Genomic DNA, 26,230 nt, shown 5'->3' with positions numbered 1-26,230 from the left:
GCGTATAATGATAATGTAATAAATAAAATAATTAATAAATAAAATCCATTATTACACAAAATCCATCCATACACAGATGTTGCACATACCCCCAGGGGTATGCATACCACAGTTTGGGAACACCTGGCCAAGGAGACTAGGGCATGCACATGGCAATCTTTTATTGTGGTGTAGATCTCTTTGTCTTTCTTGTTTGAAGCTGTTCCCCTTTGTATAGGTAATAATCATTAGCATAGGGACTGACACCCAGGTGTCCCCCTACTTAGGTGAGTTCCGCAACCACAAGGCTATGGAATCATTCTCATGTTCTGGCTTTATTTATACAAAGTGGAACAGCTTCAGCAGGAGAAATTGAGAGAGCCCCATCCCAGAATACCAATAGCCAAGTGACTAGGGGCATGTACCTTAGAAAGATGAGATGTGGGTTTCAGTCCCTGCTTCACAGAAGAAATGCAAATCTGAGTCTCCACAAGTACTCCTTTTCTTTTTGCGAATACAGACTAACATGGCTGCTACTCTGAAACATATCCTAGATGAGTGCCCTAACCATTGAGCTATTGGCTATAAAAGAGTCACCACCACCTTCTCAGTTTGGTGAATGTGAACCTAAGTCCCCTTGTGATGCTAGCCCTTTATTTCCAAATTTCCTTTGCTTCTATTAAAAGAGGGGTTTAAAATATCTGAAAATGAAGTTCTTCATTTTGTATCAAAGAGTTTAATTCAACCAGAAACATCTTTTCCCCAACTTTTAGATTTTTCAGAACTGCCAGTGAACTAAAAACCAGCTATTCGTACAGATCTAACTGAAATGAGTTATTGTCTACAGGGGCCAGGGATGGAAGATAATATTTTCTGATACATACAGAATAACATTGTCAATGCTGATGACTAGAACATATCATTAGGGATATTACTCCAGGGTGTGCTATTGGTGAACTATGGAGTTATTCTTTAAATTAACTAGTTTATATCTGTATAGTACTATGAATACGAGTTATGTAAAACACAAAATTCAGTGGGGCTCCAGGAGGGACTGGCCCCCCACATGCAGCTCTCTGCCATATTGGTGTCCGTGTATTACTGTAACAATTATGAGAGATGATATATGTAGATAATCGAGAAAGTGCCAATAGGTGATGCTTAAGAACATGTAGTATAATTCCTGGCTTTGGTGAATCAAAAACACTTTCTAATTGTGCACTCCAAATTGCTCCCTCTGTGCTACTCTTTATGTCAGCTATTACCACAACCTAGAACAAACATGACTATTTATCAAGAACCTTTTCTTTTAAACATCTTCTGGTTATTTTCCCAAGCTTGTATGAAATGATCACATAATTATGGTACAAACAAATTTGACAGTGAAAAATTTTACATAGAAAGATGTTTAACAAACTTTATGAAATACTGTAAATATATGCAGCACTGAAAATGACCCATTAACGTGAGTATTTAGCTGCTTGTTCTCTTGGTCATCTTTAGGTGTCTATATATGAGACACCTCTAATGAGAGTCAGTTAAAGATCCCAAGTCACTCGCTTAATAGATGTTTAAAACATGACACTTAGAGTGCTGACTGCCCTGTTACACATTTCTACCTTCAGCTGAGCTGCAGGAAAGGCTACAGGCATTTCCCTACTGCTGCTGCTGCTATTTCCTGTTGCATGGGACCACTGTGGTGTCTGCTGAGCAGGCAGCCACTTTTCACAGCCACTACCCCCTGCTCTATCACAACGAGGAAGAAAGCTTGAAGGGAGCAGCAGCAGCACTAGGTCAGGGGCAGCTGGATATTATCCCTAGACTTCTTCTCTTCCTCCCCTATCACACATTTCCTCCATACCCACTCTCCTCATAGCAAACACTACTTTTGCATCCCAGCAGCTCCATGCATCAACCCACCAAGTACCTGCAGCTACCATAGACATTGCCCAATTACTCCAATTTGTTTGTGCTCCCCTCCCCCCGTCACTACCACTCTGCCGGATTCCTGCCCAGACGGCTTCATTGAGAACCATCCACCCCTAATAGTAGTGCCCAGATATCCAGCACTCCCAGGTATCCTCAAGTACTCTCAACTACCCCAGCCACAGATGCCAGGTTTAATGCAGCTCCATGCCCTTGCATATGATCCTGCAAGCCCTCCATGACAGTATTGCAGTTGCCTTCAGTGTTAGTTCCATGCATGGAGGACTTGCTATCAACCCGTAATGAAGTGGATGGAGATAATACTTTGCTTTTTGTATGTGAGAGCTGTTTTGAGAAGAGATTGCTCCTCTTCACTAGAATGGAGAGAGCCCAGGGACATCACGGGAGTGAACTTTGTCACATGAGGATAATTCTTGTCTGTACTGTTTTTGGAGTTTAGCTTGTGTAAAAATCTATGAATCACACAGTGACATTGGCAAGGAGTGAATCTCATATCTTGAGGCTGGAGTTAAAAATGCCTGGAAGTACCCTCCTGGAAGGCTGGAAGAGAAAAATATATTGGGAAATCACTAGAACACGTACAGAAAACAATTGTGCTTGGGCAGGACAGACTAAACAGCCAAATTAGCCTTTCCCACCTCTGATTTCGACGATATTGTGAGAGGTTTGAGGCACACCCACGATAACATGAGCAAAACCCACAACAGAGCCTCTGTTTTGCCTCCAGATATGCTGCAGGCATCACCACATACTGCACCTTGTAAAATCAGTTGCTGTGCCTGCTTCTGAGGCCTCAGGAGATCTGCCAACAAAAAGCAACACAAACGCAAATCGGAAAATAAATGTATTCTAAACAGAACAGCTATAGCTTCTGAAATGCATAAAATATAATACCCAGCATGGGAAGAGGTCTGTCTGTTCCACATAAAGGTAATAAAAATGGCAACATGACATTGCCAAATGTTTTGAAATAGGAAATAAACCCCTGTCTGCCAGAAGTATGCCCATGTAAATCCAGTTTTAGCCTTTACTGTTGTGGCATAGTTAATGCATGCAATGTAATGTTTTGGGGTCAATCTGTTACATTCCCTGAACAGTACTTTTTCAAAGTGCACATTCTTTCTTTGAGTTTTCCACTGCAGTAGCACATCTTAAAATATTAAATACGTGTATTCAAGAGTACAAGCTTATAATGGGGAGACAAGGTAAGTTGTGCCTATGGTACAAGTTTGAAAAATTATAAGAGAAAGCTAAAGCTTTTCTCTGTGATGCCATATACCTGTAAAAGCTGCGGCCACTAGGTTCTGATATGCTGTAAATGGGGAGCATTTATCTCCCATGACTTGTCTGGTGTCTTCTGTTAGTGGGCAGCCTTTAGGGAATGAATCTTCTAGTTGGGCAAAGACCTCAGCCTGGGTCTACCTCCTCCTGCTACATCTGTTTGTACAGACATCAGCCATACGTTACTCAGTTATGCATTTCTGCTTTTGGAGCAAATCTTTCATCATGTCAAAAGCAATGCAGATGCATTCATGAAGACCATTGCTGCACAAAGCTTCGCTGAAGTGAGGAGATGTTTGGTTTTTTTGCTTAACATAGTTTGTACCTTTACTTTTGAAACAAAGCAAAATGTGTCTACATCTTATGGATGAAATGCCATATTTACTGAAAGATATTATTTCAATGCCAGAGAAGTTGGCATTCAACATGGTACTAAGTGCAATTAAAAACTAGACAATGCAACCTTAACATTCGTCTTTATATAAACACACTGAAGTCAGGGAATAGCACTGTTGTTACACTTGCAATCTATACTCTGCCTCCTTGTGTACATGCATTATGATACAGTCTTTAATGATATAATCACAGACTAGATAGCACTGTCACTAAAGGTAAATGTAAAGAGTGATATAGGCTGCACTACCCCAGGAGTGGCCTCAGACACTGTTGCTCTGAGGCCACTCCTGGGGTAGTGAGGAAGAGGAAGATTCTAAAGGCCCAGGTCCATGAAGGGCCTTAGGTACTATGATGGTACTATGATGGTGAACACTGCAGCATCAACCTTTTAGATGCCTACAAAAGCCATAGGGACAACACTGTGATCTTCAAAGCCTGTGTTAGGCGCCTAGGCCCTCTACAATGCATGGGGAGAGAAAACCATCTTAGACCGCAATTCACTAAGCCAACATGCAGAGTGGGGAGGCACCTAAGATAGCTATGGGGAAATGTTGACCCGAAGGGGGTATGCTAATCCCTACTTCTCTTGGAGATAGGTTCCTAAATCCTGGCTGCAGAGAGGCACCTATCTCTGCTTGCAATCCATGAACTGGGGGGGAAGATAGGTGATAAGCCACCTACCTCCTGTATGGGGACCAAAATAAAACAGTCCAAGGGGGAAGAAGGCAGGTTGCCACACCTTATAACCTTTAGCCCAGTGGTTAGGGTATTTACTCAGGATGTGGGAGGCCCCCCATCTTATGTCCCGCTCCTCCTGAGGGAGAGAAGACATTTGAACAGGAAACTGCTACCTCTCAGTTGAGTGTCCTAACCACTAGGCTATAGTTATTCTAACCCTTTCACTGTCCCTATTAATATTTAAGTATTTATTTAAAGTGGAACACCTTGAACAGGAGAAATTAAGCAAAACCCACTTCAGATTATTCCACAGCCTGGTGATTAGGGCACTCATCTGAGAGGTAGCAGTTTCTTGTTCAAATCACTTCTCCCTGAAGAAGGGAGAGACTTGAAGTGCGGGGGTCTCTCACATCCTGGATGAGAACTCTAACCACTAGGCTAAAAGTTATAAGGGAGGTCCTCCTCTGCCCCATTCCCCAGCTGCTTTGTGTGAATTTGCCTGAGAAGCCAGATCCAGTAGGCAGCCTCTGAGCATGTCTACTGGCTTGGGTCCCCACATGTGGCCAACTCTATCTTTCCCAGGTCATGAATCAGACTGGGACTTAGGCACCTGGACTTCTATCACAAGGCTGCAGTTTGCATGCTCAGGTGGGAGATAGGCACCGAGGCTCCTAATGTGAGGATGCAGCGTTCCTGTCCAGAGGCAAAAACAAAGGCAATGAGTGAGTTTATGCAAAACAGGATTGAGTAGCAGCCAAGTGGGAGTTTTATGGACCTCATTAGAGCCTAAAACCAGTACCTAGGCACCTTAATACTTTCACGGATCACTCCCTAAATTACTTGAACTCTTGAAAGGGTGCAGTTTGCTTTCCCTCTTTGATCATGGCCCGCTACACTGGTGGAATTAGTGCAGGGGGCACAGCGCAAACTCTGCCACCTCTTCAACTCATCTATCCCCATTTGTTTGCAAAGGGAAATATCCCGGTCCTGCACTCTGCAGCAGGCTTGTACCAAAATCTCTACAGTGTGAGGGAAAGGAGAATTACGCTTTCTTATTCCCTTTCTCAGCTGGTTAAAACAAGGGCAGGCTAGCCTTCAGAATTTATCACGCTTCCTGTCACACAGAACAGTTTATTGTATCATAATATTTTATTTGTTGAAGATAATTCCTACCACTGGACTGAAGTCAACAGAACAATCATCCTGATTAAACTGAAAGAAACAGTTAATGTATTTCAGTATTTGAATTACAGTCTGTTCCAGTTCTTCTCTGCTGTAGATTTTAAAGCACTGGAGCAGAACTGGGATTCAAAAGCACAGTGCTGAAGAACCATGTATTGTCTGTATGAGATCAGAAATTCTCATCATTGTTACATAAGTTCTCAAGAGATGAGTCAACTGAATGATGTTCTGCTTCATTATTTATTTATTATTTATTTATTTTCACTGTAATGCTGCATATATACTTGTCCTTTCTAATACATACAAAAACCAAGAATTGAGTTCAGAGAGTTCAGAAAATATGAAATACTTCCTTCGGGGATGCTACATTGCAGACTGCCTCAGAAAAAAATATAAATCAGCTGAGTGTCAGTCCTTTCCCAAACTCAATCAATGCTAAAGTTTAAATTTCAAAATGTTTGGGTAATGTCCCAAGCTGTCCTTGTTACACCATTTCCTCTGCCACCCATCATTTACATTCTTATTAATAGTTATCATTGATATTGCAGTAGTGCTGACAGGCCTCAACCACATTGGGGCCCCCATTCTGCTAGGCACTGTACACACACACATAATAAATAACAGTTCCTGCTCCAAAAAGTAAAAACTTCCTTTTCCTCCCTGGTCCTGGATACTCATCCACCTGTGCCCATTCTTATATGCACACTTCCCTTTGCTGATATTATGACTGTGTCAAATCCTGAAGTTTTTACTTGTGCTTTTAATCCATTCAGGTCACCTGATTCATAACATGAGCCAGTTGTACATTTCAGATCTGAATCCCAATTTGCACGACATTCTGGAGTATTCAGATCTGGGCTTTCAGTTTGGACTCAACTTTAAACCCTTTAAAAATAAAGGGTGAAATCCTGGCCCTGTTGATGTCAGTGGGAGTTTTGCCACTGATGTCAGCAGAGCCAAAGTCTTTTAGGAACAGATGCTCAGCTGGTGTAAATCTGTGTAATCTCTGTAATAATGCCAGTTTATGCCATTTGAGGATTTAGCAGATATACTTCACCTAGCAAAACCCAAGTCTGCTTGAGGATATACAATTCCTGGTAGTAGGGCTCAATCACCCTACAGGATCAGGCACTGAGCGAGTACGGATCCTTGAGACTGTCGCTGTTTTCTTTCTCTTATTGTACACCAATTCTCCTGCCCAAATATCCTTTTCAGTTCTGAATAAAGTTTAGACATACAATCTGAAAAACTAGTGGAGAATTAGAAAAATAGGCTGTCAGTGAGAAGAAGTTCTAGCTCTAAGATTCATAAATATTGTAACCACTATCCTACTACAATTTCTTCTCTATGCTTCTGTTATTTATATAATTTGTCTACTAGTTTATATTAATTGCAGGAGGAAGGTCATGGATGTTATTTTGTTGATATATGGCTTTGAAAGTATAAGAGTTTAAACTGTTACTGAATATGAATTAATATTTTGATATGTGCATATTGCAAAGTGTGTAATAAAGTAGTGGTAAAAATTCAAGAGAAGAGTTCTTACATTTGCATTAGATGCCCATTACAAATTTGCATCACTCTAAATATGGATGTGAATAATAAATAACTACAATGTCAATGGTATGGATGAAAAAGATCAAATAATGTGTTGTTTGAAATATTTCCAGATATTCCAACCCATTTGTATAAAGAATTTTGTTTTTTTTTAATGAAAGCACTTACAATTAAGAGGTGGTTGAAATTTCAGTATAAATTCTAATTTACAGCCACTCTCTATTACCTGGTGTGTAGGTTAGAGTGCAGCTTTCAAGAAGTTGTGTGTATTTCAGATACCTTCAATAGTAATGAAGCACTAAGTCTAATTTGTCCATTTCCAGACATACGAATACACCTCAGAACATTTTATCTTTATAGCAACAGCAATTCCTGGGTCCCACATAGGTTCTCTATTCCCACGTAAGAGCGCTCCATGCCTGCCTGCCTGATTCCAAGGATGATAAGGATGGTGATCTGAGGCAGGGTATGCAGAGTCCTGCAGTGCCCCGCCAGAACCTCCTTTGCCTCAGCTCCTTGCTCCTTTCTTGGAGCCTTTATATGCTCCCTGGACAGGTACTATGGAGGCTGCTGCAATCCTGAGACTATAATAAAATGCATGGAAGAACCTGCACAGAGGGAGGAAAGGGTCTGGCAATGTTGAGCTCAGTCAGAGACTCCAAAACAAAATGCTTTTTTGGAGGGTTGAGATTGAGTATAGTTGAGCACTGTCCATAAAGGCATTGTTTGTGGAATGCATGTATTACTGAGTCAAGGGTCCCTGTTGCTGGCTCACAGCTAGGTTCTGGAACTGTCAGCTGTCTCCAGTGCTATGGAAGGTGAGTGCTTGGCTCCCTCATTATCTCCACAGCTGGAGAACTAACCCCAGATCCTCAAAGGTATTTAGGTGCCTAATTCCCATTGATTTCAAAGAGAATTGGGAACTTAAATACCTTTGAGGATCTGTGCCCCAGTTTCCTATAAAAGAACACTAGGAGAGACACAGCTTCCTTCTAATACTCCCCAGCAACCCTACTGCCAGTGGATTAGGGGGATGAACTGCGCCTCTGGGGCATAGAGAGGAAGTGGGCAGATGTTGAACAGATACACAGTAAGGAACAGATTTTTCAAAAGTCCTCAACACCAAAAACTAGGAGTAGATTTTCAAAAGAGTTCAGCTTTCATTTAGGCACCAAAATAGGAGTCTGTGTGTTACAGTGGGAGCTACTGAGTGATGAGCACTTTTGAAAATTTGGTCCTAGTTGTGGTTGCTGAGCTCTTGACAGTCTGTCTCAGAGCTGTCTAGAAAATTTGGCCTAGAGGATTCCCATTTTAAAAAATATCCAGATTGAATATTTGCTCTAGTTCAAACAAAGAAACTCAGGGAAGTCCTATGTTATGCGGGATATTAGATTAAATGATTCCAATGATCCCTTCTGGCTTTATAATCTATTATTTTATGGATGGTATGAAGAAACTCATGAAAACATTTTGGGAAAGAGTGGACAAGCAGGCTTGTTCTTCTTTTCTTCTATTCCAATTTGCCTGTCTCCACTATCTATCAGCAGTAAGGTTAGGAAGATGAGAATAATTCTGAGATACGCTATCTAAGATTGTTGGATATTAGAAAAATCTAGTTCCAGCAGTAATACTAGTCACCTAAGGGTTTGACTATTCCCTGACTATTGTTGACGTGGTTTAGTCATTTACTGGGAATAATATAGGCACATCCACACCTGCCATTAAATCTACAGGTTATCATGACCCAAACAGATATCATGACCCAAACGTATCTGTGGAGTAACTTCACTGATTTCAGTGTTGTACAAGGGATTTATCTGTTCTCCCAATGTTAGGGGTTTTTTTAAAAAATTTCTTTGAAGGAGCGATAACAAAGCACATTTGTTTAGAACTGAAATCTGTAGTTATCTGAAGTGTGCTTACCCTACCTGGCAGGATTGTTCCCCAGTTCATACCAAATTCAAATTTTCTAAATATTTCATGTAATTGTGGAAACACTTTTGAGAAACAGAATTGTACTGGATATTTAGGTTCATTTTAAGGTCACAACCATGCCTTTTTTGTTGATTTGCTGTGATTTTTCATGAGTGTGCATTGAATTTGCTTAGCCATCAAACTATCTGAGATATGTATGAAGTGTTGCTGTAGCCGTCTCGGTCCCAGGATATTAGAGAGACAAGGTAGGTGAGGTAATATCTTTTACTGAAACTTTTCTTCAGCTCTATGTAAGCTCAAAATTGTGTATCTCTCATCAACAGAAGTTGACCAACTGTATCATAAATATCCAATAAAAGATATTACCTCACCCACCTTGTCTCTTTAATACCTGAGATCTGTGACATTTTGGGGCAGAATATGATTTAGGCTACATCATGACATTTATGCTGCTGCCCATTGTAAGGGGAGGTATAGTGATGCACTGCCTTAGAAGAAGCACAAGGGAGATTGCCCCTCACATGGATGCGTTATCTTCTGGGGCTGCTCAGTGCATGTGCATGCGCATGCACTCTGTACAAGCCACTGGGCTGGTGCAAATTGCTTCACTCAGTATGCTGGTCCTGCTCTGGGGGCTGCTGTGGAGAGCAGAGAGGTAACAGAAACAGGCTATGACCTTTCTCCTGCCTATCTTTTAAAGCAAACTGCTCCCCAGGGAAAGAGCAGGAGTGAGGAGTATCCAGAGCACAGGGACTGCTCTTGTAGGAGGAACATGCTCAGTTGTGTAAGTGGGAGAGAATTCTTGCGTCGCCTAGCAAGCACCATCACAATTTGACCCTTTGTGTTTAATGGACATAAAAAGCCCCACATTGCAGGTCTAAATGACAGAATTAAATCCACTTCATTGTGCAGTGCTGATAGACACCAGTAAAAAGCAAATACAAAACAAAATATACCATGATTTCAGAAATATTGACTAACACACAATTCAAGGATCCTATTTTTTGGCTTTGTGTATTATCTTAGAGAGGCAAGGACTGGTTTGAATACACTGTCAACTTAAAGGTCAACAGCTGAATATTTAAACACAGCTAAGCATTTCCCCTTTAGACATATGCTGATTAATATAATATATCAGCAAAATATTGCCATAAAAGGGAAAAAAGTCTTTTCAAAGTAGTTTAAATGTTTTTTTCATGGTTCAGTGACGTAAGAAAATCTGTTTAAATGTAAATAACAAACTCCTTAAAGCAATGGCAATTGACATTAAACCCATGGTGGATAAACGCAATAGAAGTATGAATGCCTGTTTATATATGTTTTGATAGAAAACTCCTGTGATTTCTAGATAACATGGCTATTTTGGCAAATATGGTAAAGTATATTTTCCATCCAACATCCTTGAGGAATTAATTTCAATTTTTAAGTATATTTTACCCTCCAATGTTAGTAGTAAATGTGCATATTGTTAAGTGCCAATTTTTCCCTGGGATGCACATATGCAAAGAAATTAAGGGTATTTTGTGATGTGGAGAATTAGGGTCAAATACTCACAATTTCCTTCAGCAATAACAAGAGAGGCAGGCATAGATCCCTGTGCACTAACAAGAACAAAGTGTGAGTTAACTTCTCTTACGGAAAGTTCTCCTGCCACTACTTTAGCATGATGGTCTGATTCTACTTAGATAGATAGATTAGATAGGACTTTTCATAGCAAGGTCAATACTCTTATGCTGAGTAGAACACTTTGAATGAAGCATTGAATATATACAAGAAATAGAGTAATTAAACTTAAAATTATATCCCCTAGTTTTGTACTCTCAAACACACTATAGCAGAATATCAAGCTCATTTTTAAAATAGCTAGCTAATTTGAATACTCCAATTAGGTCTGACTCAGTCATCTTCTCTCTAGGTTAAATAGGCAGGCACAGAGGAGTTGGAGCTTGACAGTGACCAGAGAAGGGTTGGCAGACATGTCATCCCATTACTGCCATTTAATGCTTCAATAATGGAGCAAAACAAAGAGATCATAAAGGACAGGAAAAATAAATACCTAGAAAATATAGAGACAGTGGACACAATCTCAAATCACTGAAGTAAATGGGATCTTTTCCATTAATGTCAGTGCACATAAGACCAAAATGAGGGAAAATTCAGGGGAGAGGCCAGAGTAAAGAATATGGAGGAAGAAGACAATAGTGGAGGGAGGAAATGGTTCAGGGAGGGGGAAGGAGTGAGATGAGGAGGAGAAAGCAAAATAAAATGTGGAGGAAAAAGAGATTTAACCAAAGCGAAGACTGAGAAATAAAGGTAGCAAATTAGAAAGACAAATCTAGAGGTGATGGTGAAAACAAATAGGAAGACATAGGCACAATGGGAGAAAAATTGTCCTGAGGTAAAAAATTAGCTGAAACCCCTCTGAAAACAAAGTGTTCACCCATGGGGAAATATTAATTGAAAAAGAACTGAAGGAAAAATACATCGTATCATAGACAAAAAACTGAGCAGTACAGGTATAGAAAGAGAAAATGATGAAAACACAAAAATTCAAAGAAAACATAACAAGACTTTTTTTCATGTTATAAGTACAGCAGAAAGTTTGCTGCCAGATGGTATGACAAACAGGGCATATGTGGCTGTTCCGGAATTTGAACTTGAACTAGTGAATATTTTTGGCCAGATACGATACCTGACTGCATCTGCTGAAGCAGCTCTGCTGTTATCTTCTACCTCCTTCTACAATCTGTGACAAATGAAGGAAAATTAGGTGCTTTTATTTTCCTTGTCCCTATACCTGGCCCCCTTGATATAGGACCTCTGATGGCTTTTTCATTATTGGTACAAAGATGAGGAAATACATTCAATGCACACAACCCAGTTCAATATACATCAGCAATGCATTATTCACATAAGAGTATCCACATTATTCTCAGTAGAGTACCCATATATACCATCTAGCCCACCTTCCACCCCACAATATGGCTAACTTTTGGTATCTTCATATATATTTTATTAGCACAGAAGGACTGTTCCCTAGACTCAGTTAGGTCTTCAGATGATGCAAATTAGTGGCACTATGCTGGATTACCCCAACGGAGAATCTTATGTGTCTAACACTAGATATGAAATTGAGCCTTTATCTGTATACTGAAGCCCATGAATAAACCTTCAAATGTAACTATATTCAGGATCAGGTAACTGTGATACATACAGCTCTCCAGGGTGTATAAACAGTTTGTGATAAATCAAGACACTTTCAGGTTGAACTACTGAGTTGAAGATCATCTATATAGTAATGGCATAAAAATGGATGTGCATGTATTTCCCCTATCATCTATAAGAGTAGTAGTAGTAGTTTTAGGATCAGTCTCGAGAGACCATAGGTATGCACTTTTGAGAGGTAAAGAATTTACTCAGTTGGTTTTATAGCAGCCGCAAATGTGCCTAAAAAAACTCACTCGAGAGAGACAATCTCTGCTGCATCTGTCACATTTAAAGGTGATGTTACGACCCTTTGGGCTCTGCCTTCTGTGAGCTCTTTTCTCCTCTGTTAAGATGGACTGCTTCCTCTCATAATTCCAGAGACTTTTGTTTAGCCCTTGTTTCCAAAGGCTGTGGTCCTGAGTGTGATCTTCTCATTTTTCCACATCCATGTCCATTTCTTTGAGGTCTCGCTTGCACACATCCTTGAAATGCAATTTTGGGCATCCTTTGAGTCTTTTTCCAGATGCCAATTTGCCATAGAGGATGTCCTTTGGGATGCACCCATCATTCATTCAGCACACATGCCCAAGCCAGCAGAGGCATCTCTGAGGAGTGTTTGAATGCTGGGTATGCTGGCCAGTTTGAGCACCTCAGTGTTGATGACTCTGTCCCTCCAGGAGATTCCAAAGATTCAACGAAGGCAACACATATCAAAGCTGTTGAGCTTCTTTTCCTGATGAGAGTATAAGGTCCATCTCTCACTCCCATACAAAAGTGTACTGATAACACACACACGATACACACAAATCTTTGTGTGGTCTGTCAGTTTGTTATTTTGCCTTACCCTCTTGTTCAGTCTAGACATCGTTGTGGCAGATTTTCCAATGCAGATGTTGAGTTCTGTTTCAAATGAAAGGTTGACTGTGATAACGGATCCCAGATATGTGAACTCATTCACCACTTCAAGTTCGTAATTGTTGATCTTGATGGAGGGTGATTCCTCAACTCCTTGGCACATTGTTAGACATTTCAGGATTATAGTAATCCCCAAGTCTTGGCAGGCTTTGGAAAAGCTGTCCATTAGGCTTTGAAGATGAACTTCTGTGTGGGTTGTCACTGCTGCATCATCAGCAAAGACAAGGTGTTGGATAAGGGCCTCCTGGGTATTAGTTTTAGATCTGAGTCTTGCAAGGCTGAACAACTTTCCATCAGAACTTGTGTGCAAGTGGGTGCCCTCAGTTGCAGAACCAAAAGGTTGTTTCAGTAGCAGGGAGAAGAAGATCCCCAACAGAGTTGGGCAAGTACACAACCTTGCTTAACTCCACTATGCATCTGGAAAGCCTCAGATACTGAGCTGTCATATTGGACTGTGCCATACATGTTTTCATGGAAGGATTGAAGAGAGGGCATCCAATCTTTTCTAGAAGTGCAAATAGTCCACTTCTACTGACAAAGTCAAAAGTCTTTGTGAGATCTATGAAGGCTATGTAGAGGTGCTTTTTTTGTTCTCTACATTTCTCTTGTAGTTGTCTCAGTGAGAAGACCATGTCTATAATAGACCTTTCAGCTCTGAAGCTGGATAGATTCAGGATAGATTCTGACTGCAAGGGTCTGAAGTCTGTTCAGGACAACTTGGGCAAAGGCTTTTCCTATAATACTAAGAAGGGAAATGCCATGATAGTTGTTACAGTCACTTCCGTCACCATTGTTTTTATAGAGAGTGATGATATTGGTGTCTCTCCTTTCTTGTGATACTTCACCTTCTTTCCAGCACAGGCAGAGCAACTCATGAAGATGTTGCAATAGAATAGGTTTTCCACATTTTATGATCTCGGATGGTATGCAGTCTTTTCCAGGGGCCTTTCCATTGGGGAGGCCATCTATGGAAAGGCTAAGCTCCTCGACAGTCGGTTCATTGTCAAGTTGGTTCAAAATAGGCAGGCTTTTGATGGTGTTAATGGCTGTGTTTATAACAATATTTTCATGAGAGTAAAGCTCAGAGATTTGGAATTTAATAAAAGGCCAAACTCAAGAAGCTGCACATTAAATTTATTAAAATTTAACCTAAATATAATTAAAGGCACTTGAACAGTGAGGTTGAATAGCTATAAGCAAAAGTGATGTAAGTTCTGTGAACCATGCAAGTTGATTAGGACATGTTTCAAATTAGTCTTGCTTTCATTCCTTCTTGTATCATCTGAGTCTTATAATTTAACAGCTTTGCATTTTAAAATGTCTGATTTATGACTAGGTCTCTATAGTTACCAAAGCAGCCTGTATTGACTATTTGTGCTTGAACATTTAACTATTCAATTGCTGGAAGGATATGATGTGGAGATAATAAATACAGCATAGGATAAGTAGGTAAAGCAATTGAAAGTGCCTCAAAACATCTTCATTGGAAAGTATACCCGATGCCATTATTTTGTGCTACTATATCAAGAGAAGAAAACAAAAAACAATAGTATAAGGAGCTGCTGCAGCCTAGCTGGCTGCTGTCACTATTTTGGTTATGTACCTGCCACTTCTGTTCCTAAAGGCAAAGCTGCTGTCTCCTCTTCCTTGTCCGCTACTGTAGATAGATATTCAAAAGAAGCAAATGGGTCAAAATAGTCCCATCTGCCTCACTAAGTCATGAACTCAAAGAGCTATTTCAATATTAGTGAGATACCCAAGAGGTTAAAATAGAGGTAAAGAAAACCAGCTGCAGTGCTCATTGAAAAAAAATATATACTCCTTCTACTGAAAATATGTTGCCTTCAGTTTTCATCAGCTGGACACATTCTGAAGTTAACTATGTAACACACTGAAACATAGCTTAATCTCACTTGAGGCCACCTTCAAGAAGACATCTTGTATTCTAGCAATGAACTCTATATCCTTTGATTACATCATAATTATGTTATGTCTATGCTGTTCTCTTCAGACTGTAGCAACACTATTGTGTTTTTCATTTCTCCAAATTAAATGTGTTGTAAAAAATCATGAACAAGCTAACTGTTCATATAAATGTGGGTGTATTTTTATATAAGAACTTGCAACACAAGATGTGTATCACTTACTTCCAGTTTCTCTGATTTGTTAGTTTAGTTCTGGATAATAGACATACCAGAAAGGAGAGGTCCCTCCTACCACTTTACAATAGTGAAAATTTGAGCTGCTATTCCCTGACTGGCATATTTTACTTATCTATACTCTCTAGGCAGCTGAGTTGCTCCAGCCTGTTCCTGAATGCTTATGTTTGGCCCAGGAAGTGTATGGTTAATGACTATGATGAGACCTTTATCATGCAGTGGATAGAATTGAGGACATGAGTCTAATAAATCTTGATTTAAATGTTTTCAAATATCACTGGCCTCAATTGTGACCAATACTGTGCAGAGACACAACGGATGAAGTCCTGATTCTATTAAAATTGATTGGAGTTTTGCTATTGACTGCATTGGGGCCAGGATTTCAACCAAGGAGTGATCCTATGGTGTGTGAGGCAGTGGTTGAGTGCAAAGTAACTCTTTGAACTCCCGCAAAGTGCAAAGTCTGTTCCAATGTAGTGCCGCTGTTGGTACTATCCTCTCCAGAGGGAAGTAGGAAGTGAAGCTGACCTAGCCTGTAGTGTATGCGCGTTGCACCCTCTCTGCCAGGGTTATGCAGTGGCCTCACTTTCTAGTACAATACATTTGTGTGGAAAACTGAGTCAATTAAATGCAGCAAGTTCAAAGCAGAAGACATGCTGGGTTTGGCATTATAAAGAACTGAGCGATGTGACAGCAACAGCTCTCTTGATAGGAGAATGGCATTTGCAGTGGCTGTGAAGTTTCTTAGTGTCAGCCATCTACTAAACAAAGATACCAGCTGTTACATGACATTTTTGTACAATTTAACATTAGCAAAGATGTTATTTGAAAACCTGTAAAAGACCCTGCTCTAAATGGATATCATAAGAGGGTGCAAAACACACAAATGGAAATGCACAACCAGTATGGGTTTTTAATCTAATTGCATTAAGAAATTAGAAATGAGCACCTTTTCAAGCAAAGAGGTTTCATACTGAAAAGAGATGGAAACTTCTTTTTCATGTTCTTATAAGAAAAAAACTCACCTTTTCATCCACATTTGGCAAGAAAAGGAATGGAAATAACCAATACTTTCAGGAGAAATACTGCAAAGAGAATGTGCCTGTTTACAAACAATTTAATCTGCAGATATTGATGGAAAATAGACTAAATTTTCAAGAACTCCCATAGACACACACAGATATGGTCAGTGTAACTGTGTATACAAAAAAAGGCTACATTTTAATGGACAAATCAGATAATGGCAAATGGGGAGGTCAGGGCACAGTTATCCAATATTCCTGCAGTGGAAAAAGTGACTCACGGGCCAGTATGTTCCCTTGTCACTGGGCTTGTAGCAAGCTCTCCTTCTCTGGCAAGTGCATCCATTTATACATGCAAAAAACTGCATTTGTGAAGTGGGATGGGGTTTATTCCCCACACTAGCAGAGAGCAATTAGTGCGCCTTGTTGCACCTAATGGGTGGGCCAATTTAGGATTAGGCCCAGTTGGGGAGGACCTGGGTATCTGAATTAAGGATGACTTCCAGATGAGAAGGGAAAAGGTGATTTCAGGGCGGAAGAAGGGAGGCACAAGGGCCCTCAATTATAGCTGAAGTTGCCCTTTCAAAATTTCAACTTCCAGGATCTGTCCTCCTAAGATTGAAGTTCTGGCTTCCCCTTTGTGAAGTATGAGGCCAGCAAAGCACTTAAGCACATGTTCTAACTTTAAACATATGTTTAAGTGCTTTGATGGACTGGAACCTAAGTGAATCATCAGTAGGAAGATACAGGACACCTGTTTCTCCCATATTAAGCCCATACTAAGGCCAGACATATCACAGGTTCTTTTATTTACAATTATATCAGGATTTCTATTAAAATATCCTTTTTTCACACGCTCAGAACTTTCTGAAAAAAAGTCTCATTTACAATTGGAAATATTTCCATGCTCGGTGTCAGTCAAGCAGGTAATTTTTACTTCGTTTGCTTTCAGTATGACCATATTGTCAAAATAGAAGCCAGGACACTGGACTTTTTGCGGGGGCGGTTATGAAATCTCATTAAAAAGGCAAACTTCCACTTTTGGAAAGAGTGTGCTAATGTCACTACAGTAAGCTACTGGCCTAATAGCTTATTCATATTTGAGTTTTTCCCCCAGCAGTGTAATATTCTGAGTAGATTTATAATGAAATATGGAATAAGTGTTTGTTAACATTCACTCTAAGTAAAAGAACAACATTGATAGTGTCTACACGCATTCATCTTTTCACTCCCAACACATTCTTCACACTGAACCCTTGTTCCACCACACCTTTTAGTTTCCATTATGCACAGAGCAAATGCCACATAGCAGTATGTCTTGAACAAACATTTTATAGTTATACATATTAATACTTTGAAGGAGAAATGAAAAATATGGAACATTTAAGGAGCCCCAAAAGAAATTCTTGTGGAAACAGGACTGCTTGAACAAATCTAGGATGTACAATCACTTTATGCATCCTTTTTAAAATAAATTCACCATTCTTAGGTATTCTTAAGTTTATTTCAGTTACTTCTATAAAATGTTATGTCTCATACCTTTCTCGTTATGTCCCTGTAATAATAGACACTTTATTGATGATTTACCTATGAATATCACATGTTTTGGGCTTGTAATGGACATTTTAATACCTATACATTCCTAAAGCTGATGTAGTACTTTGCTATACCAATGGCATAAAGTATATCTAAGTTTTGTGGGTCAATAGTTTGAATAACAGATTTTTTTTCTAAATCATTTCAGACTGTTAGGTAACAGTAGCAGTACATGATATGAAGAGAACAATTGGATTACAGCAAAGGGAAAAAAATAAAGCCTTTCTGTTCTTACATCTGTGAAGTTTTCAAAGTAAGATTCTCTTTTCTTAGGCTCACAGATCAGCACATACAGAATTGTCTGTGCCACTTTCTCTAGATTCTTGTGATTACTCTGTCAGAGTAGTTGACCCAGACCTTGCTTCCTACTCACTTCTTGCAAGAATAAAGTTAACTCTGAGTCATGTTCTTTTTATAATCTCTAAAGAGCTCCATTATTAATCTCATGGCAATCAAAAAGTGCACAAAAATGGTATAAACTAATGCAATGCTATGCAACAGGAATATATAACTGTTCCATTTAAGTGCTTGCCAGTTTTAAAGGAGAAGTGTAGCAACTTATTATTGTTTTGACAGCTATCTGATCTTGCCCTGAATGTTCTTTTCTCACATTGTAGATATTATTATGTTGAAAAGCAGTTACTTGGTAGTATTCCAAGATAATTCAAACCAATGAATGCTTCCATCAATATCACAATGAAAACAAAATGTATATGAATGTAATTAAAACTGACAGTACTTTGGAAGACTGACACTGCATTAGACTGGGTTATAAAGATAGGTTGCTGGGTATAAACTGCACAAGAGCTAGTAGATGTTAGTCCTCTTTACATATACTGTAGCACCTGCTTGTTGTAATTTCCTTTCACACAACATTTGCATTAGTCATTCCTTTTCTGTGTTACAGATCATTTGAAAGCATTCTTTCTTTCTTTTTTCTGATAGTATTGTTCTAGTGATGTTATGACATATATTTACCCTGCATTGCTGTTCTCTGTACTCCCTGGTGATTTGCAAAATATTATTTGGTTTTATCAATACATCAATATAATGGGTATTAATGCTGATTTATGTAATGATAGACTTGTATATGTTTATTTTCAAAAGTGACGTCAGTGCGAACTGCAGGTTCTCTACATTGCTGAATGTAATCATTTATAGTACCTATTGCCATGAAAGAGAGCAGGATGCAGTGGGCTGAGTATTAGACAGGAAGGAAGTAGCTCTTGATGTTTAAACCAGACTCTACCTCTCAACTGTTGTGTGGCTTTAAGCAAGTCACTTAAACTCTTTCTCTCTTAATATCTCTCCTTGCAAACTTGAAACAAAAATACACTCTCATGCCACAAGGATATTGTGGGGATTAGCTAATTCTAGCATGCACTTAAAAAAAATATAAAGTGCTGTGTAAGTGCTGAGTAGTGTTGGAACCCTGGCTTTCTTAAAATCAATCAAGATTTAGGGTGGTAACTTTTAAAATACCCAATATTGGCCAATATTTGCTCCTATGGAGGCCAATTACATTAGTTTTATCATTTTCTTCCATGAGAACAGAGTTTGGGCAACACTGGACACTTTTGACTATCCCACCCTTACATGACTAATTTTCATTTATTTATATTTTATTTTTAAATGGGGGAAAATGTTCTATTTTCCTCCCTCAGAAACTGGGTATTTTTCGTACTGCATCCAAATTTAAGAGAAGTTACAACTATGATTCAATGAGCAAATAAATCTGTAGAGGAGATTGAAGTTTGTGCTCTCTATCCCTGTGGCCCGCCACTTCCTGCAGATCCCATTGGCCGGGAACAGTGAAATGCAGCCACTGGGAGCTGCGGGGGGCCATGCCTGTGAACAGTCAACGTCAGCAAAATGTCTCACGGCCCGCCTACCATGTTCCCTGATTGGCCTGGGGATGCTGTTAAGGCACAGGGGGAAACACTGGAGGCTATCTTTGCAACTAGATGTGTCCTCAGCTTGCTGCTGCAATAGACCCTCTTGCATGGGGTCCTGTTGCCTTGCTTCTTGTCCCTGGTTTTGGCCCACTGCTCAGCTCCTGATACCTTGCCCTGCCTCTGTTCTGCTGACCTACTTGGCTCTGACCCAGTGTAGCTCCAACCTGATTCTACAATATCACATGAGTATGAACGGCTGCTTCTGACCTTGAACCTCTGGATGGAGCTCAGACCTTGTTATTGAGCCACCTCTAACCCAGCCCCGGCATCAATCGGTGCCTGGAAGCTGGGATCCTGACAATTTCCATTTGATATCTTTTTCAGATATTAATTTTACTTGCCTAATATCCAGACTTCTTTTATCCCAGGTGCAGTATCACTTGGTTCTAACTCCTGTGGACTGTTTTGGTATAATTGTGATAATGGAAACTTCTAATCCTTCATAGGATTTTTCTCTATAAGCAAAATATGATGTGACACTCATTGAGAACTTCTCCATTTATACAAACACAACAAAGTGCTACATATGAGTTATTTTATTAAAATAAACCAGCTCTGCCTTTTCTTTCTTTTCAATAAGAAATACATTAGTTTCAGGTTCTCTTGGATGTGCTGCTAGGGCACCAAAGCAGTATATATAAAAATAGAGAAATATATTGTGTTTGTTTTTCAGTTAGGAAGAGCAAATATAAAACTCAGAAGTACAATGGAGAAATCTTTGGACATGGCTAAAATGTTGGGTCCAGATTTTGGTACCTTTACATTGATTAGCAAATAATTGTGAGGCAAGGTGCTTCTCAGTGCAAATAAATTACCCTTAATTAAGGTGTAGAAAAAAGTAGTGAGACTATAATCTTAAACATCCCATATGCCAGTAGGGAGAGGAGCAGGAGTCAATGAAAGAGCACTGGGGAAAAAGAAACAAAGTAGTATTTACAAAAAATGCCTCCATTGCCCATGTTTATCAGACACTGGCAGACCCACAAAATAATATGTGAGAAATCAAGAGAAGATACCTGAGAATTTTCACTCCAAGGGGCAATAGGGTTCAGTAACATAACAGACGTGATGTGATTTTGCTCATTATACTGTGAGAGAGAGATCATACCACTGGTCAATACAAAACTACTCAAGATAGTTAAGTCCCAGGCAAACTGCGAAGAGCTACAAAAGGAGCTCTCAAAACTGTGACTAGGCAACAAAATCGCAGATGAAATTCAATGTTGATAAATGCAAAGTTATGCCCGCTGGAAAACACAATCCCAACTATACATATAAAGGGATGGGGTCTAAATTAGCTGTTACCCCTCAAGAAAGAGATCTTGGAGTCAGTGGGAATCGTTCTCTGAAAACATCCCCTCAATGTGCAGCAGCAGTCAAAAAAGCAAACAGAATGTTGGGAATGATTAAGAAAAGGATAGATAAGACAGAAAATATTACACTGCCTCTATATAAATCCATGGTACACCCACATCTTGAACACTGCATGCAGATGTGGTCGCCCCATCTCAAAAAAAAAAATATATATATATATATATATATATATATATATATATATATATATATATATATATATATATATATTGGAGTTGGAAAAGGTTCAGAGAATGGCAACAAAAATTATTAGGGGTAAGGAGAGATAAATAACACTGGGACTTTTCAACTTGGAAAAGAGACAACGAAGGGGGGATATGATAGAGGTCTATAAAATCATGACTGGTGTGGAGAAAGTAAACAAGGAAGTGTTATTTATTCCTTCTCAGAACACAAGAACTAGGGGTCACAAAATTAAATTAATAGCACAGGCAGCCGGTTTAAAACAAAAGGAAGTATTTCTTCACACAATGCACAGTCAACCTGTGAAACTCTTTGCCAGAGGATATTGTGAAGACTATAACAGGGTTCAAAAAAGAACTAGATAAATTCATGGAGGATAGGTCCATCAATGGCTATTAGCCAGGACTGGCAGGAATGGTGTCCCTAGCCTCTGTTTGCCAGAACCTGGGAATGGGCAACAGGGAATGGATCACTTGATTACCTGGTCTGTTCATTCCCTCTGAGGCACCTTGCATTGGCCACTGTTGGAAGAAAGGATACTAGGATAGATGGACCTTTGGTCTGACCCAGTATGGCCATTCTTATGTTCTAGAGCTCAGTTAAGGGAAGTGCTTATGTTCTTAAGTCAAGTTAGATCACTGGTCCATCTAGTTTAGTATTCTGCCTCTGGAATTGGACATTAGTGATGCTTCAGAGAAAAAGTGATCTGGCCCACCTATACACATTCCAAATTAATCACTGCTCTAGAAAGGGGAAAACAATGTTTGCTTCTAATGATATTTAAATTCCCTCACTGCATTGTCATAGCTGCTAATATTAACTAGTTGGTATATGACAACTATTTGAATTCAATTTGATTTATCCAAGGAGCTAGCTTCTCTGAAGATGTTCTGATTTACTTGGATAGTGACAATCAAAAAATGGTACATGATTCTTAATAGAATTAGGAACTGCATCTACATATTAAACTATTTAACAGAATGAAATAATCTGAGATGTATGTGTAACAATATAGAACCCATTTTTTGTTTTTCATCGAAATGCAAAATCTTGATGAAAAAAATCATCAAAAAGTTGACAATTGAAACTTGCCAACTATCTCTACCTTGGGGCTATGAGGAATCAGGCAACAGTTAGAGCAGATGCGAGGCTCCTCTAACGTATGCTGAAGAGCATCCCAGTCTCCAGCTGGCCTCACCAGTGACAAGTAGATGGCTGAAATGCACCTTTGTACTCCCATTTTTTGAGCTTCACTGAGTACAGAGCAGACCCCCAAAACAGGGTACTAGAAGTTAAGTAAGTTAAACATTGTGTTTTGTATCTCCCAAGGTACATCTTTAATATGACATATAATGAACATTATTAACACCATTATCATTGACATGAGGCATAAGTCTAATTATAGTACACTACATTGAAAATATACCCTTCTCTGGTAGCTTATTTCATTGGATTTAACAAAGAATACCAGAAGAGCAGAAAAACTGGATTTCAACTCAACTCTGTGTCTAATAAAGCATCTTCATTTCTTCACTATTTTATAAATCAGATGTTTCCAATGGGCTAGCTTTAATCACAACTGCTCATAGCTTTCTCAGGTTGTGAGCTGAGTTTAGGCAGTCTTGACGTTGAATATGCAGCTACAATATGTTCACGGGGAAATACTATTTATAAACATGTTTATAAAGGAGGTATAGATGTTGTTGCTACTAAATGCATAAAAAGCCAATCCTTTAAAAAAGAAATTGCTATAAACATATTACAAACTACATTAGAAAGAATGTATCATTACCAGTTTGTCTCTGCTTCTAATTTAACTTCAGCTTCCTGTCCCAGGCTTTAGACTTTAAAGGTCATGGAAACAGTCAGACAGGAAACATACACTGAGTGCCATGAAAATCAGGGGGCTTGAGTCTGTTTTAGTTTTTTATACTATTGCAACTAAACTTGGCACTAATGTTATCTGACTGGACACTATATCTACTCTACATTTTTCAACCTCTGATACATATCTATTTTTATCTTGGTTGGTAGCCACTGGACCAGTGGTTCTTAAACTAGGGCCGCCGCTTGTTCAGGGAAAGCCCCTGGCTGGCTGGTCTGGTTTGTTTACTTGCCATGTCCGCAGGTTCAGCCAATCTTGGCTCCCACTGGTGGCGGTTTGCCGCTGCAGGACAATGGGGGCTGCAGGAAGCGGCGCGGGCCGAGGGATGTGCTGGCTGCCCTTCCTGCAGCCCCTATTGGCCTGGAGCAGCGAACCGCGGTCAGTGGGAGCCGCGATCGGCTGAACCTGAGGACGTGGCAGGTAAACAAACCAGCCCGGCCCGCCGGGGCTTTCCCTGAACAAGCGGCGGCCCTAGTTTGAGAACCACTGCACTGAACAAACCAAAGTCCTATTGCTGTTCATAAGTAGGAGAAAAGAGAACCTGTGCACGGGCCTGATGATGATATTTTGTGCTTCACTGTAATGTGAGCTCCCAGAATCAGACTTTTGCTCCTTGGGGGGCGGGTGTGGCAGAAATTCCATGCCATGCTCTTGCCTGATGACAAAGTGACAAATGTGATTTGAGCAGTATAAAACATTGGGAATAGATGTGGTGGGGGGAATGTTGGTCATGATGAAGTTGAGAATGGTGAAATACTGAAATGACCTTTGCCTCCTGACTGTATGTAAACACTGCAGAAAAAGAAGTGACTTCTTGAGTTAAAGCCCTTTTAGTTGCAGAAACCTGACCTGCCTAATAACTATAGGCCTGATCCAGAGCCAACTGAATACAATGGAAATATTTCTAACCACAATAGAATCTTTAGACTCCCTTCTGACAAGTGTTGAAGCATTTCATTATTAAGCTATATTTTTTCCTTTTTCTAATGGCTGCAATCAGCTCTTCCATATTAAATTTTTGTTTAACACAACAGTATATTCTCTCCAGCTATTTAATAGTTCACAGATATCCTCAATAAACCTCCCCTCACCTCCCTCCATGAAACTCACTGTTTTGATTCATGTTACTACTGACCTTTTGGAATTCTTTTGCTAAAATGTCTGCCTCTCCTAAGTTGGAGACCTGTTTCATTATTTATTATAAGACCAGGTATACATTTACTTTTACTTTATCACAAAGGCCACAATCAGCTCTTTTGAAAATTCCAACCAGGAACTCTTTTTATGGCTTAAACATTTCCTTGATTTTGGTACTCAGTAAGTATAGGGAAGTGATCACTTCCCATTCTATCTTTTTATGAATTTCCCAGCTGCATTTACTAGCTATATTATTTGTTGCAGTTTTCAGATCCAAAACACAAAAGGATCCATCCACTGAATCAAATATAATAGGTGCTTCTAAATTCAATAATACAAGTTTACTCATATCAATACATTATTCTACACATTTTCCATTTGGTCAGTTTTCTTACTTCCCATAGTTCCTTATGATATTAAAGTCACCACAAATTATGAATAGGTTTTTGACTTTAACTATTTTTTCAAGTTCTACAATAACTAATTTTTCAATGGATTATAAACTTTATAAATCAATGTGTTTTTTTACTGCATTATATTCACAACTTTGTTTCTGCACATCCATTTCAACATAGTCCCTGTTTTATAAATACATAGATCCTCCTCATCTGGTAGCTTCTTGATCCCTCTGGAGTATATCATATCATATATTCTCCTAGACTGAAAACAAGTTTATTTATTAGTCATATTTCTTCCACACATTACCTCAGACTTTTTCCCATTTCAAAGATGGCTTTCTTAAATTCCTATCTATGCATCATTAAACTACGCACATTCCAGCTAAGGAGTTAAGAGCATGTTATTTAAAGTGTATTATTGCCTTAATTTAAAATCGTGTAAATGAAGTCTTTTGCAAGGTTGTCTATAGATATTTTTCAGTTGCTTTTGCTATGTTTTTAATCCTCTCAGGTTTTTCCCCCATCTGCAAGGTGCAGTTAATTACTTCTCTAATGAATGCTATAAATGTCTCTTTACCAACAAGCAGTATATCATCTTCCATTCCTTTCAAATTCTCCTCCCTGATCAGAGATGTGTTTTGCTGCCCCTGTACATCTTTTCTCTTACTTGTGTCTTTTCTTTTCTTTTTCTATTTTCTGCAGTGAATACCTTTTGTTGTTCTCTGCATATATTTTTTGAATACTTTTATTTTTTGGTATTTCTCTACCTTGTTCTGCTACTGCACACATTCTTTATATGCTGCACTCTGTTTTTCCCTTCAATTGCTGCATTTAGGTTCTGTTCCTTCTACACAGTTCTCATATAAGTGATTTCTTCCACATTTACTGCACCTCATTGTTCCTGTACAAATGGCTTCTACAATGTCCAAACCTTTGACAATTATAGCATTTTGGAGGGTGTGGGGGTTGGGAAGTGGGAATATATGATTTAACCCAGAAAGATTGATACCCCATTTAGATCCTATCTGGAAGTGTTCCACCTTTAAATGTTATGCGTAAAGCCATAGATGACTGGTATTCTCCCTCTCTCGTAGTAAGTAGCCATTTTACAAACAGTAATTTATCTGCACATATACTCCTTTTGATATCATCCTCAGACATTCCTAATGACACTCCATACATTACATCCCTTGCTCTTGGCAGGAATTTAGGCAGTTGGCAAGTAACTATCATTTTCCCTAAGGTTACAGTTTTAAGAAAATGTTCAGCTTGCTCCTTATGTCTACATTCTATCCATAGATAGAATTTATTTAACTCTTTGTGTGTCACCATCACTTTGCTTTATTCATTCTGTCATTTTCAAGGGGTTAACATCTCGTATTTTCAACTCTTCTGTCACTAATTTGACAATTATAAAATGTTGACTTTTACTCTGTTTTTGTTT

Source organism: Natator depressus, chromosome 1 (genome assembly GCF_965152275.1).
Source record: "Natator depressus isolate rNatDep1 chromosome 1, rNatDep2.hap1, whole genome shotgun sequence".
NCBI lineage: Eukaryota > Metazoa > Chordata > Testudines > Cheloniidae > Natator > Natator depressus.
The sequence above is the reverse complement of the archived record's forward strand: the minus strand, read 5'-3'. Positions refer to the sequence as shown.